The sequence below is a fragment of the Carcharhinus amblyrhynchos genome, chromosome 14 (assembly GCF_965287045.1).
Source record: "Carcharhinus amblyrhynchos chromosome 14, sCarAmb.v2.hapA, whole genome shotgun sequence".
NCBI lineage: Eukaryota > Metazoa > Chordata > Chondrichthyes > Carcharhiniformes > Carcharhinidae > Carcharhinus > Carcharhinus amblyrhynchos.
In genome coordinates, this window is record NC_137337.1 from 6,633,385 (window position 1) to 6,646,054 (window position 12,670).

Sequence of the window (12,670 nt, forward strand, 5' to 3'; positions counted from 1 at the left end):
ATTAAAGGGTTCTCTCTGCTTTCAGTGAAAGCTACAAATTTATTTGCTTCCAACTTCATGGGAGCGCTGAACAGATCTGGAATCATGCCACATGCCCAATGTAGGCATGGCATGCCGAAGAATAAGTATAGGGCTGGTTCAGTGGTTAAGTGACTTTTATAAGTTGGTGCAAGTGTCAAGACAGAAAACCTGGGAATCGACGTGGCACCAGTTGTATGCTGTTTTGTGATATCAGACGTTTGTGTTGCAAGTATGTATATGCAAGGTGTGTTCTAAATATTTAGTGCAAAAGATGGGAGTCACTTAATTAGCAGGTCTACTGGGACAAGTCTTGGAATTTATATTTGTTAATATAGTTGGTGACACAAGAATTGCATTCCAGTAACTAATCTGCACCGATGGCAGCTCTGGTTCATTTGCCTTATGCAGTTAGATCCATAGCTATGGTTATATCACTTTTTACGTGACTTGGTAGTTATGGTATCTCTTTGAAGGCCTTGGAACCGTTTATTATATTAAAGGCATTACATAAATAGATGTTGTTGCGACAATGTAGCGCTCTAATATTGAACTGAAGTATTATTTAGGTTATTGTGCTTGCATGCCTGATACTTTATAGGTACTATACAACCAACTGAATCAAATTGACAGTTTTAGGCTGAAAATTTCAACTAAAACAGTAACTGAATTTCTATGGATGGTGTTCGCAAGTTGTTTTGCTCCACGCAGAGCAAATTTCTTCCATTGTGTAGGACTCTTTCAAAACTCATTTAACAAATCAGTGTAGCAAAGTTTTAACAAACATTAACGAAAATGTGTTACAAAAATTACTTTGGTCAGCACTGCTATTGTTTTCGCACCTCCCTGCTTCCTCTCTTGTTGGGAGTGTTCACATAACTTTGGTAGTGGTCTGCACATATTGAAATTTGACTGTGTGGCCGCATTCCACTCCAACTCAATTTTCAAGTTGTTGGTGACACCACCGTAGTGTCGGATCTCAAACAATGATGAGATGGAATATAGGAAAGAGAGATCTGTTGAAGTGGTGCGATGGCAATAATCTCACCCTTGATGTCAACAAAATGCAGGAGATGGTCATCAACTGCAGGAAGCTTGGTGGAGAATATGCCTCTGTCTACATCAATGTGATGAAGTGGAAAGGATCAAGAACTGCACGTTACTAGGTGTCCAGATCACCAACAACCTGTCCTAGTCCCTCACGCTGATGCTGTAGTTAAGAAAGCCCATGAATGCCTTTGGCATGTTATTATTATTATGAATTTTTTGAATAATAATAATAATAACATGTCTGCTACAACCCACTCCAATTTTTACAGATGCACCTTAGAAAGCATCTTTTCTGGTTGGAGTGCAGCTAGGTATGGCTTCTGCTGTGACCAAGACTGCAAAAAAATTACAAAGTTTTGTGAACAAAGCCCAGTCTATCTCGCAAACCAGCCTCCCATCCATTGACACTTCCCGCTGCCTTGGAAAAGCAGCCAGCATAATCAAGGACCTCACACACTCTAGATATACTCCCTTCCACCTTCTTCCATCAGGAAAAAGATACGAAAGGTCTGAGATCACGTATCAATCAACTCAAGAACAGTTTTTTCCCTGCTGCCATCAGACTTTTGAATGGACCTAGCATATGTTAAGCTGATCTTGCTCTGCACCCTAGCTGTGACTGTAACACTTCATTTTGCGCTTCTCCCCTATGTTACAGTCACATGAACTATGTTTTTGTCTGGGTAGTGCATGAGAAACAATACTTTTCACTGTACCCCAATGCATGTGACAATAATAAATCAAATCTGAGCGCACGATATAGGTGTGAGCTTGAATTGTGGCAATCCAAACAATTTAGAAACGTTGAATCATTCTTTCAATTATTACTTCACACCATCACTTAGTCATATAGAATCCTTACAGTGTAGATGGAGGCCATTCGCCCTATTGAGCCTACATCGACAACAGTTCCACCAGGGCTTTATCCCTGTAACCCCATGTATTTACTCTGCTAATCTTTCTGACACTAAGGGGCAATTTAACATGGCCAATCAACCTAACAACCACTCTGCAACCACGAGGAAAGAAGTTACAAATGGTAATTCTGTTTGCACCTTGAACTTAAAATGTTGCATATTTCTACGCAGGACAGCTCAAATACTCCAGTTTTATCAGTGATAGTGCTGATTTGTAAAATCACTTCAATGACTTGTTCATGGAAAGGACTTGCATTTCCTTAGTGCCATCTGCAATATTAGAATGTCCAAAATGCCTTGCAATATTTTTGAAGTATAGTCTATGACATGTTGCAACTAGTGCGAGGGTATTTCTTGATGGCAAATAAAGAGCGCTTCATTTATCAAGAACTTCTAGGATGCTTCATATTCAATTAATTGCTTGGAAATACAGGCAGAATAAGACCATAATTTATCTACAAAGTAAGACATAAGTAACACTGAAATGCATGGTCAGTTGATCTACTTTTAGTGTGGGGTTGAGAGAGGAAGGTTTGCCAGGGCACTGGTGGAGCTCCCTGTTATATATGATTAAATCAGTGAAATCTTTTGCAGCAATAGAAATACTAGGTTAAAGTCTAATCTGAGGATGATGCATCTGACAATGCAACACCTCCTCAATCTTTAATTGGAATTATAGCTGAGTTTATAAATTCACCCAATCTGCACATAGTGATAAGCTACAAAACACCAGATAATGAGTTGCATTTCTATCTAGGAAAAATTGATTTTTTTAAAGGTTATTTTTCATTCATTCGCAGGATAAGTGTTGTTGACAGGGCTAGCTTTTATTGCTTGCCCTAATTGCCCTTGAGAAGGTGGTGATGAGCCGTTGCCTTGACAATGTAATGACTTGTTAGGCCATTTCAGAGGGCAGTTAAGAGTCAACCATTTGCTGAAGATTTATACCAGACTGGTAAGAACTGCTGATTTCCTTCACTAAATGTGACAGAAACCTTTGACTCCATCTTGACCACAATCAGAGATGTGTCATTTCCCCCAGCCTTTCTACATCATCGTTCTCACCATCCTTCACCTCATCAAGAACAAGCTTCTCAGTGGAGTGAATCATAGAAACTCTACCATGCAGAAAGAGGCCATCTGGCTCATCGAGGCTGCACCGACCGCAATCCCTGAGTGGACATCACCTCAACCGGTTGAAATCAAAGAAAATGATGCTGACATTGTTCATGGAACCTCAGTATGGAGATGATAATGCCATCTCTGCTCTCAGAAGAGAATCTCCAAATCATGCCTGACATTTTCGCAGAAGCATAATGAAGAATTGGTCTCTGCCTCAACTTCAAGAAAACTTGAATCCCCTACCAAACTGCCTTGGCTAAAATTCAGTCTCTCTCTCTCTGTCAAGATCAATGGAGTACCCTCCCAAATGTAGAACATTTTCCCTGTCTGGAGAGCCACCTCTCATCTAAAGCTGACATTGATGCAGAGATCCAACATCGTATCCAACCCACGAGCACTGCATTTGGGCACCTAAGAATAGTCTTTGACTGTGACATCTGTGCTGATACCAAGATCCTTGTGTACAAGGTAGTCATCCGTCTCACTCGTCTATATGTCTCAGAAGCTTGGACTACATTAAGATGCGACCTCGAGGCCCTGGAGGGGTACCATCAATGCTGTCTAAGACAGATTCTTTGCATCAGTGGGAAGGATAGACATACTAACATCAGCATCCTTGAAGGAGCCAAGAGCACCAGCATTGAGGCCATGATCATCCAAAACCAACTCTGCTGGGCTATTGACGTGCTTATGATGCAGGAGTACCAACTGTCAAAACAAATCATCTTTACCTAGATCAAGGAAGGCTCCTGAACAAGGGAAGGACAAAGAAAATCCTCCAAAGACATCCTGAAGGCTTATCTCAAGAAATGCAGCGTAGACGTCAATGCCTGGGAGACCCTTGCTAAGAAGAAACCTACTTGGAGCAACTTCCTGATTGAAAGGATCATAGAATCATAGAATCCCTACTGAGCAGAAAGAGGACATTTGGCCCATCAAGTTTGCACTGACCACAATCCCACTCAGGCCCTATCCCCATAATTCCACTTATTTGCCCTGCTTGTCCCACTGACACTAGGGCAATTTACTATGGCCAATCAACCTAACCCACATATCTTTGTATTGTGGGAGGAAACTGGAGCACCTGGAGGAAACCCACGCAGACACTGTGCAAAGTCCACACAGTCAAAGGTCGGAATTGAATCCAGGTCCCTGGCACTGTGAGGCAGCAGTGCTAACCACTGTGCCACTGTTACCCCCAGTTCTTTGAGAACCCTAATGGAAAAGGAGCCTGAGAAAGGAATACCAGTGATCTTGTGTCGAAGGACCAATCCCATTTCCTGGAAACACTTGCCAACTGTACACGGCAATACAAACACCCACAGAATCCACGACCAGTAATGCAGAGTTTCTTAGGTGGACAATCCTACTCATTAGTGAGTGATTACCAAAGAAGATAATTAGCAATTGTACCAAATGAGTCAAAAAAACTGTTGCAAGTACTACTCCTGGACTTGTCCATATAATCTAGGTTGACACTGAAGTACAGCACAAGGGAATTGCTGCATTAACTGTGATGTTAAACCAGGTCCTTCCTGCCTGATCAGGTTGATGTAAAAACATGGGGAGTTCAAAAGCAGCAACTTGCATTTACAGTGCCTTTGCTGTGAAGTGCCTTTCAACTTCAGCAGATAACATAAGAACATAAGAAGTAGGAGCAGGAGTAGGCCATCTAGCCCTTCGAGCCTGCCCCGCCATTCAATAAGATCATGGCTGATCTGAAGTGGCTCAGTTCCACTTTCCCGCTTTCTCCCCATAACCCTTAATTCCCTTGCCTACCAAAAACCTATCTACCCGTGACTTAAATATATTTAGCGAGGTAGTCTCCACCACTTCAACAGGCAGAGAGTTCCAGAGATTCACCACCCTTTGAGTGAAGAAGTTCCTCCTCAACTCCGTTCTAAACTGCACCCCCCTTATCTTGAGGCTGTGCCCTCTAGTCCTGCTGTCCTTTGAGTGGGAAGAGTCTCTCTACCTCTACCCTATCCATCCCCTTCATTATCTTATATGTCTCTATAAGATCCCCCCTCATCCTTCTAAACTCCTACGAGTACAGACCCAGTCTATTTAGTCTCTCAGGTCAGATGGTCAGAGAGAAGTTTTAAGGAGCAAGTTGAAGGAGAGAGAGACATTTTTTAATAAAGCTTTTGGGAGTAATTCATGAGCACAGGGCCTACCAGCAGAAGGCGTGACAACTGATGGTACAACATTGGAATTTGGAGTTGCATAAGAGGGTCAGAGTCAGGAAATACGGAGATCTTTGAGGTTTGTAGGGATGTGATTGGAAGGGGCGATGGAGAGGTTAAAACAGTTTAATTTTTGAGATGTTGCTGATTAGCTGCCAGTGCAAGTCAACAAGCAGTGGGATGATTAATTAATCGGGCGGTGTGAATTTTGATATGGGTAGCAGAGGTTGGATGAACTGAAGTATACGGAAGTTGTTTCCCTGACTGGAAAGTCTAGAACTATCTCTATCTCTAGGGCAATTGGAGGTGGATAATTGACTTGCACTGGCAGCTAATCAGCAACATCTCAAAATTTAAACTGTTTTAACCTCTCCATCGCCCCTGTGCTGAAGGAGTTAAGTCAATGACTAAATTGATCCAGGGTATGATGTAAGTTGTCGAGATTATTTTTCAAACTGGAATTTAGGATACTTGTATGTTCATATTGTTTATGTATTGTATGTTTGTGGTCCAGTTAAAACCCCCTAAGTTTATGCTATAGATATTCATTAGGGGAAAAATTGAATTTGTTTGTCAGAACCCTATGCCTTTTGTCAAAAGTTGATAGTGGATTAATCAAAAGAACAGGCAGTTAGCAGTCAACCATACTGCTGAAGATCTGGCATCACACTTGGGCCAGACTGGGTAGTTTACTTTGTCAAGCTGTCATCCACTGCAGCAGTTGTTCCCAGAGTTGTTTTGCTTATTCTAATTCCCCACTGTACAGTGGGCAGGGTTTGTTTGTACTGTAATTGTGTCCTGAGGTGAAACTGACATCACGCTGGGTGTTACTAAAGTCAGGTTCTGAGAAAAAGATAGATGTTGCAGGAAGGGAGAGATTTTCACCAATCCCTTGCAAGATGAGCCTGCTTGTTAAACAGGTTACTGGAGAAAATGTGATACTAGGGGCAGGTTTATTGCCAACACCCTCAAGCGGAAAGGTGGTGGAATCCAGTTAGCTGACTAAATGGCAACTAGCCAGAATTTGTTTGATATCTGTTTTCTATTTACATTAATCTCCCTTGTCTTCACTGCTGCTGTTTAAAATTGAGAAAGAGGAAAATCAACCAGAAAGAGCCTGAAGTGAAAGAGTTTAGTTAGCCCTTAAAAATCCCAGAGGTTAACCAGTTAGCTTCATGTGAGTAGCAAAGTCCTCCAGTAAGTCACAGCTGAATGAAGTGCGTAGCAGTTTTTTTTCTCTCCATAGTGAGGGCTTGGCGTCCCTTGTTTAAAGTTTACTTTTCTGAACCCGAGTGGGATCAGTCCTGGTGGTGAATAATTTATCGCCACCATGAATGGGCTCATTAGTTGCCTTTTCAGAGTTTAAATGAGTTTTGTGGTTGTCATTACGTGAGCCTTCTGTTCGGCTGAAATGACAGTTTGGCAGTATCCTCGCTTGTAACAGGGGCAGCCTGCCTCCTTTCATTCGAGGATCTGCTGTTGTGTTTTGCTGAGGTTGTTCAGCTAAACTGCCCTTGACTGACAACCGCTTCTGCTGAGCAAGACCACTGCCACAGTAAGTACTAAAATCTTTAAGTTTTCTAATAGAAATGTATTCAACAACTTTTCAGTTTAGTTTTTTCTAGCGACAGGGCGAATGGACTCTGGAGTTATTAGTTGATAACTCCAAACTAAACATGGATTACTGACAGAAGTGATCGTTTGTAAACCAAGAGGCTGGATTAAGTGCTTGTGGAATTTAACCATTAGTTAACTTATTTTCATGGTGAAGTGTTATTTTTAATTGATTCATTTTTGTGTACTGAGCTGGGGAGAGAGAGGCCGTGACTATAATTATTCTGGTACATTTTAGATAATTCAAGTGCAGATATTATAGAAATACCTATATACACGAAAAATCTTTGATTTAAAAGATGCTTTGTGAATCAGCTGTTGAAATACAGTTAATTTGAGCCAACTGTATGAAGAGTTAAAAAAATCCTGAATTTATGTAGTGTCTATCGGGATGAACCTATGCACTTTATTTGATTTATTATTGTCACATGTATTAGCATACAGTGAAAAGTATTGCTTCTTTCACTATACAGACAAAAACTACTGTACTTAGAAAAGGAAAGGAGAGAGTGCAGAATGTGGTGTTCCAGTCATAGCTAGGATATAGTGTAAGATTAACTTAATTTCAGGTAGATCTATTCAAAAGTCTGATGGCAGTAGGGAAGAAGCTGTTCTTGAATTGATTGGTACATGGCCTCAGACTTCCGTTATCTTTTTCCCGATGGAAGAAAGTGGAAGAGAGTATGTCCGGGATGCGTGAGGTCCTTAATTATGCTGGCTTTTCTGAGGCAGCGGGAAGTGTAGACAAGTCAGTGGACGGGAGGGTGGTTTGCATGATGGACTGGGCTTCGTTCATGACCTGCTGTAGTTTCTTGTGGTCTTGGACAGAGCAGGAGCCATACCAAGCTGTGATACAACCAGAAAGAATGCTTTCTATGATGCATCTGTAAAAGTTGGAGAGAGTCGTAGTGGACGTGTCAATGAATTACAGCCATGGATTACTTTTTGAAATGTAGTCACTATTCTGACATGGAAACGTAGCCTTTTACAAAGCAAGCTCAGTCATAAAAAGAGAGAGATGCCCTGTTAAATTGTTTTTCAGGATTTTGGGAGCTGTATATTGGCAAGGGCACCAGAGGAAAAGCCTGTGCTCTTAGATATTATGCTACATAATCTTTTAAGTCCACTTGAGGGGGCAGATGAGGCCTCAATTTAATGTCTCATTTAAAGGCTATATTTGAAGTTAGCTTTTATTGGTATTTGTACAGTAAATGGGACCAATATTACTTTCATCTCTATTAGTCATTTTTTGCAGTTGGGATCAAAGTAGGTGAAAAGATTTAATACTTCATCCATATGATTGACAGTGTGGATTAACACTTCTTTGGCAGTCCATTGGGATTGAGGATGACTTGCTTCCACTCCGGGGAGGTGGGTTCTGCAGTGGCTGAATATTCCATTCCTGGAGCCGCAGACTTTGCCCAGGTTTGGCAAGTGGGGTTTGATGAGGTAGATGGGTGGGATGCTCTGGATTCTGCACTCTGTTTCCGCTGTTTACACTTGGCTTCTGCGTGCTTCACCCAGTGACACTTGAGTTGATTGGCTCCTTCCCAGATGCTTCTTAAGTTTGTGTTCTAAAGCAAGTAATTTTTACGTGTCAGTGGGGATGTTGCATTTATTTAGGGAGGTTTTCAGAGTGTCCTTATAACATTTCCTCTAATGATCACTTGAGTAGAGCATGTTTTTCGGGAGTCTTGTGTTGGGATGCCTGACACATCTTGCACGTCCATTGCAGCTGATCGAGCCTGACCAGTGCCTCGATGATAGGGATATCCACCTGGGCAAGGACGCTTATGTTGGTGCACCTATCCTGCCAGTGGATTTGCAGGATTTTGTGGAGGCAACATTGATAATATCTCTCCAGGGATCTGCTGTTCATTGTCCATGTTTCTGATGCATATAGGAGGGCGAGGACCACAGCTCTCTGTAGACCATGAGCTTTAGATGCTGGATTTGAGGGCTTGGGCTTTGAGCATTCTGTTCCTAGGGTCTCCGAAGACTGCATTTGAGTTGCTGCTGGATTTGATATCTATGTCTGCATGCCCTGAGAGGAGACTTTCAAGGTATGGGAAATGATCAATTTTGTCCAGGGACTCACCATGGACCTTAATGGTTGAGGTGCAATTTTGTGTGGCAAGAGGAGACTGGTAGAGAAACCAGCCCCAGATGTTCAATCTGAGGCCCATTCTCTCATATGCCTCGGTGAATGCTTTGACAATGATTTGTTGCTCCGCCTCTGTGTGTGAGTGCACAGGCGTCGTCTGTTGGAGTGGACTTGGTTCTGGCTGGGGGTGTTGGAGGTTGAACAGTTTCCTGCTTGTATGGTAGGTTAGCTCTTCTCCAACAGGGAGCTTCAGAGTGACGTGATAGAGGTTGCTGTAGGATGGATGGAGGGGAGATTTGGTGCGATGATGCAGCCCTGTATGACTATAGTTTGCACATGTATTGTGTCTGTGGTGGTTCACCTTGCAGCTGAATAAGCCAATCTCAGGCAAAGTGACACTATGACACTATGTCTGTATTTCTTGATCCCCTATGTGTTGACATCTTGTTTTATAGTATACCTTGAATTATGGCAAATTTGGTTTGGTCTGATATTCTCATTCTCATTCTCATTCCTCCGGCCTCTCCATCACAACAGACCAGCATGACCATGTTGTCTGCTCAGATAGAGTATGGACATTTGGATGACAATACCAAAGAGGATGCTTGTTCTTTAGAACTGTATAACAGCAAGAGTACGACACTCAGTGTTTCTTACTACCTCCTCCAAATTGTTATGTCGTCAGTACTAACTTCTTTGCTACACCTGTAAATCCCCAAGTTGCAGAGAAAACTCCTGTGATATATTGGCCATCTTTGCACATGTGAAGGACTTTTTAAAATAATTAGTTACGTGATTTAAAAGACTTGATTTTGATTTTTATAACAGTTTTATACTTAATCTGTGGTTTGTCTTTTAATTTTTGGCATCAGAGGTTTATGTGTATCATGTTGTGCAATTCTTCGTTGGATGTTTGCCTTGTCTTTGTGCTCAAGTGCTATTTCTTAAATCCCCATCCAATTATTCACCTCCGTTGGGGATGCTTTTGGTGTGACATGATGTTGGTAGCTTGAGATGCAGGTTTTAACCGTGGATTAGTCTACATTACTTGATGGACAAGAGAGAAATGATTAAAAGGAGTCTATCGTAAGTTGTTTGTCTTGCTGGCATTTGCACCTAGACTAGAAACAACAAAGGAGAATATTTGTTAGCAGAAGCAAGCGAGGTTGGAGTGACCTGCAGCCATGTGATCCAAACTGGAAGCTTGTGGTTGGTTATGTGGCACACAGCTACTGAGATAGCAGAAAATCTGGAACTGGTAGACACTGACCTGCATGTTCCATATTTCAGTCATAAGTTCAGATGGTGCGATAATGCCGATAACAAAATCAGAATGGTGAGGAATGAAGCATATTGTCTCTTTACCAGTTAAGCTTATTGGATTGTTTATCATTTATTAGCAAAGATGGTGCTTGTAGAAACATCAGTTGTGTGTGTCTCTGCATGTGCCTACTTTCTAATTGCAAATTGAATTGTCCTTTGTACCTGGTCTAGATTCGCCAGTTCTCTTCCCTGTTTTTCCCTGTTCGACTTCTCTTTTGAATATGTAGACCAAATTGGGCTGCAGTGCCATTGGCACACGTGCCAATTGTCCTCTTAACTCACCTATAACAAAGCACTGGTATTTGTATGGTGCACTTCCAAGTTCCAAAATGCGTAACTGCCTATGAAGTATTTTTTTGAAATGCAGCATTGTTGTGATATGGGAAATGTGGCAGCCAATTTACTTGTTGCAAGATCCCACAAACAGCAGTGTGGCAATGACCAAATAATGGCCCAGTGTTTGCAGTCTTGAAGTAAATTTGAGATCTGGCTAGAATTTCACCTCTACCATCTGCAGTGGAATTGCAACTCACTGCATCGTTCTTTGCAGGGCATTCACAATGTGGAATTGAAGCAATGTCATTGTGCTGTCCAAGCAGCTATTACATTAAAGAATTTTCACAGGCACACAAGGCAACAAACAAACAAACGGTAAAATATTAGAGATTCGGAAGATAGAACCTAAGCCATTCTGAAAAACGGTCTTCTAAAAAAAAAAGCTTAAAAAAATCAACTAATTGATCAGTCAACAGCTCTTCATGAATGTAAAATTACTTTTTCAGAGCCAGTTCTGTCATTCATCTGATTTTAATAATCACATCACCAATTAAAAATAGTTACATCTGATTGAACAAGGTTCAGCTTTTTAAGGGGTTTCAAGTCAGGATGTAGGAGTGGGCAAGTTGATATTTTTGATGATTTTGGTGATTGCCAGCTTGGGATGAGGGTGGGATCTACCCTGAATGATGCACTGCAAGGTCAGGATTTCTGCGCGTGCTGCACCCTCACGTTGGTCATTTTCAGGAAGTTCTCTGTTAATGTCCCCCTCACAATCTGGCCCACTTTGTTTTAATGGCTCTGGTACTGTTACCACTAAACTAACTCTATCACCCATGTAATCATTCTTCAGGCGTGAGCTCCAGATGGTCTGTTCAACTATAAAGGGATTGATTACAGACAATTCGGATGTTGTCTTTGCTCCACACTCTTATAAGCATGAGCTACAAGATTATTAGCTGTTCTACCTCAGTTGACTAATTGAAGGTGAAACAGTTAATGTCAGTAGCACAAGAATGGTTGATGGTGAAACAGTGGCCCTTTTACACTGCGCCTGATTTTATTTAATATTGAAGCTGAGGGAAAGGAAAAGTAGCCATCTTGTAAATTGGGCTGCCCGTATCCACTCCTCCTGGACAAACCAACCTCACTCCCATATTCACTACTCTTCCTTGAGTACCTTTGGCACTCCATGAATGACCTGTGGTTAATGTCAGCAGCTTTGCAAGTGTGCTCTTGAGACCACCAGGTGAGGAATGGGGAATGTCAGTGTGTGCAGAGCTGGGCCATCACTGAATATGTGCCAAGTTGGACAGTCACCAAGTACTGTACTGGTGTCTGAGGAAAGACATGAGAGGAGGATGGAATTTATGTCACTGGGCCTTTTCATTTGTAGTACTGCACAAAGTATTGAATTTCTGAAGAAGTGGTCAGTCTTGAGACTGCTTCATTTGTTGCTCAGTTCAAGGCTGCAGTTAAGCATTTTGTAAATCCCTGTTTTCAATTCCCTCCTCAGTAGGTAAACCCAACCCAGCAAATGTGCTTGAATGTGTTTTTCACAACAACAAAAATGCACAAAGTTAAGTTCAATTTCATATTAGTTTAGCATTATTTATGAACTTGCACAAACCAAGGTATGAAAAATAAATGCATCATTTTTTGGTATATTTGTTCCCAATGTTAGCTTAAACAAGTCGAACATTCACCCAGGGGTATTGGAACAGGGCCTGTGATGGGGACAGTTTGCTTTGTTATCAAGGACCCTTTATGTACTTGTACTGTTCAGTGATGATTATTGTGTGGAATAGGCTTGAAGGTTGGCTTGTTGCAAGCTGGGAACATTTTCGGACATTAGATGTTTCTTGTTTTGAATTAGCCCCAAGGTTAATGAAATGTATTTGCAGTTTTCTTTCCCAATTTTTCTGCTCCCCAATCCTCATCCTGTGAGTTGCACATTGGTACCATATCCAAAGACAGATTCGTATGAAAATTTTGCCTTCAGGAATATTACAAATGAACCACATTCTGTTATTCACCTGCATGTATGTATAATCCTGTGA

At 41.5% G+C, this 12,670-nt stretch overlaps 1 protein-coding gene across 7 annotated transcripts in view; it reads left to right on the forward strand.

Moving 5' to 3' along the window:
* foxn3 (forkhead box N3) overlaps positions 1-12,670 on the forward strand; it is a 279,657-nt gene that overhangs the window by 92,570 nt on the left and 174,417 nt on the right. Inside the window, exon 1 of one of the 7 annotated variants that reach the window (XM_080202210.1) lies at positions 6,191-6,848. The exons of the other annotated variants lie outside the window; for them this stretch is intronic. The gene's annotated coding sequence lies outside the window, so the exon portion shown is untranslated. Of the gene's footprint in view, positions 1-6,190; positions 6,849-12,670 lie in introns of those variants that run through there. 7 annotated transcript variants of the gene reach the window in all.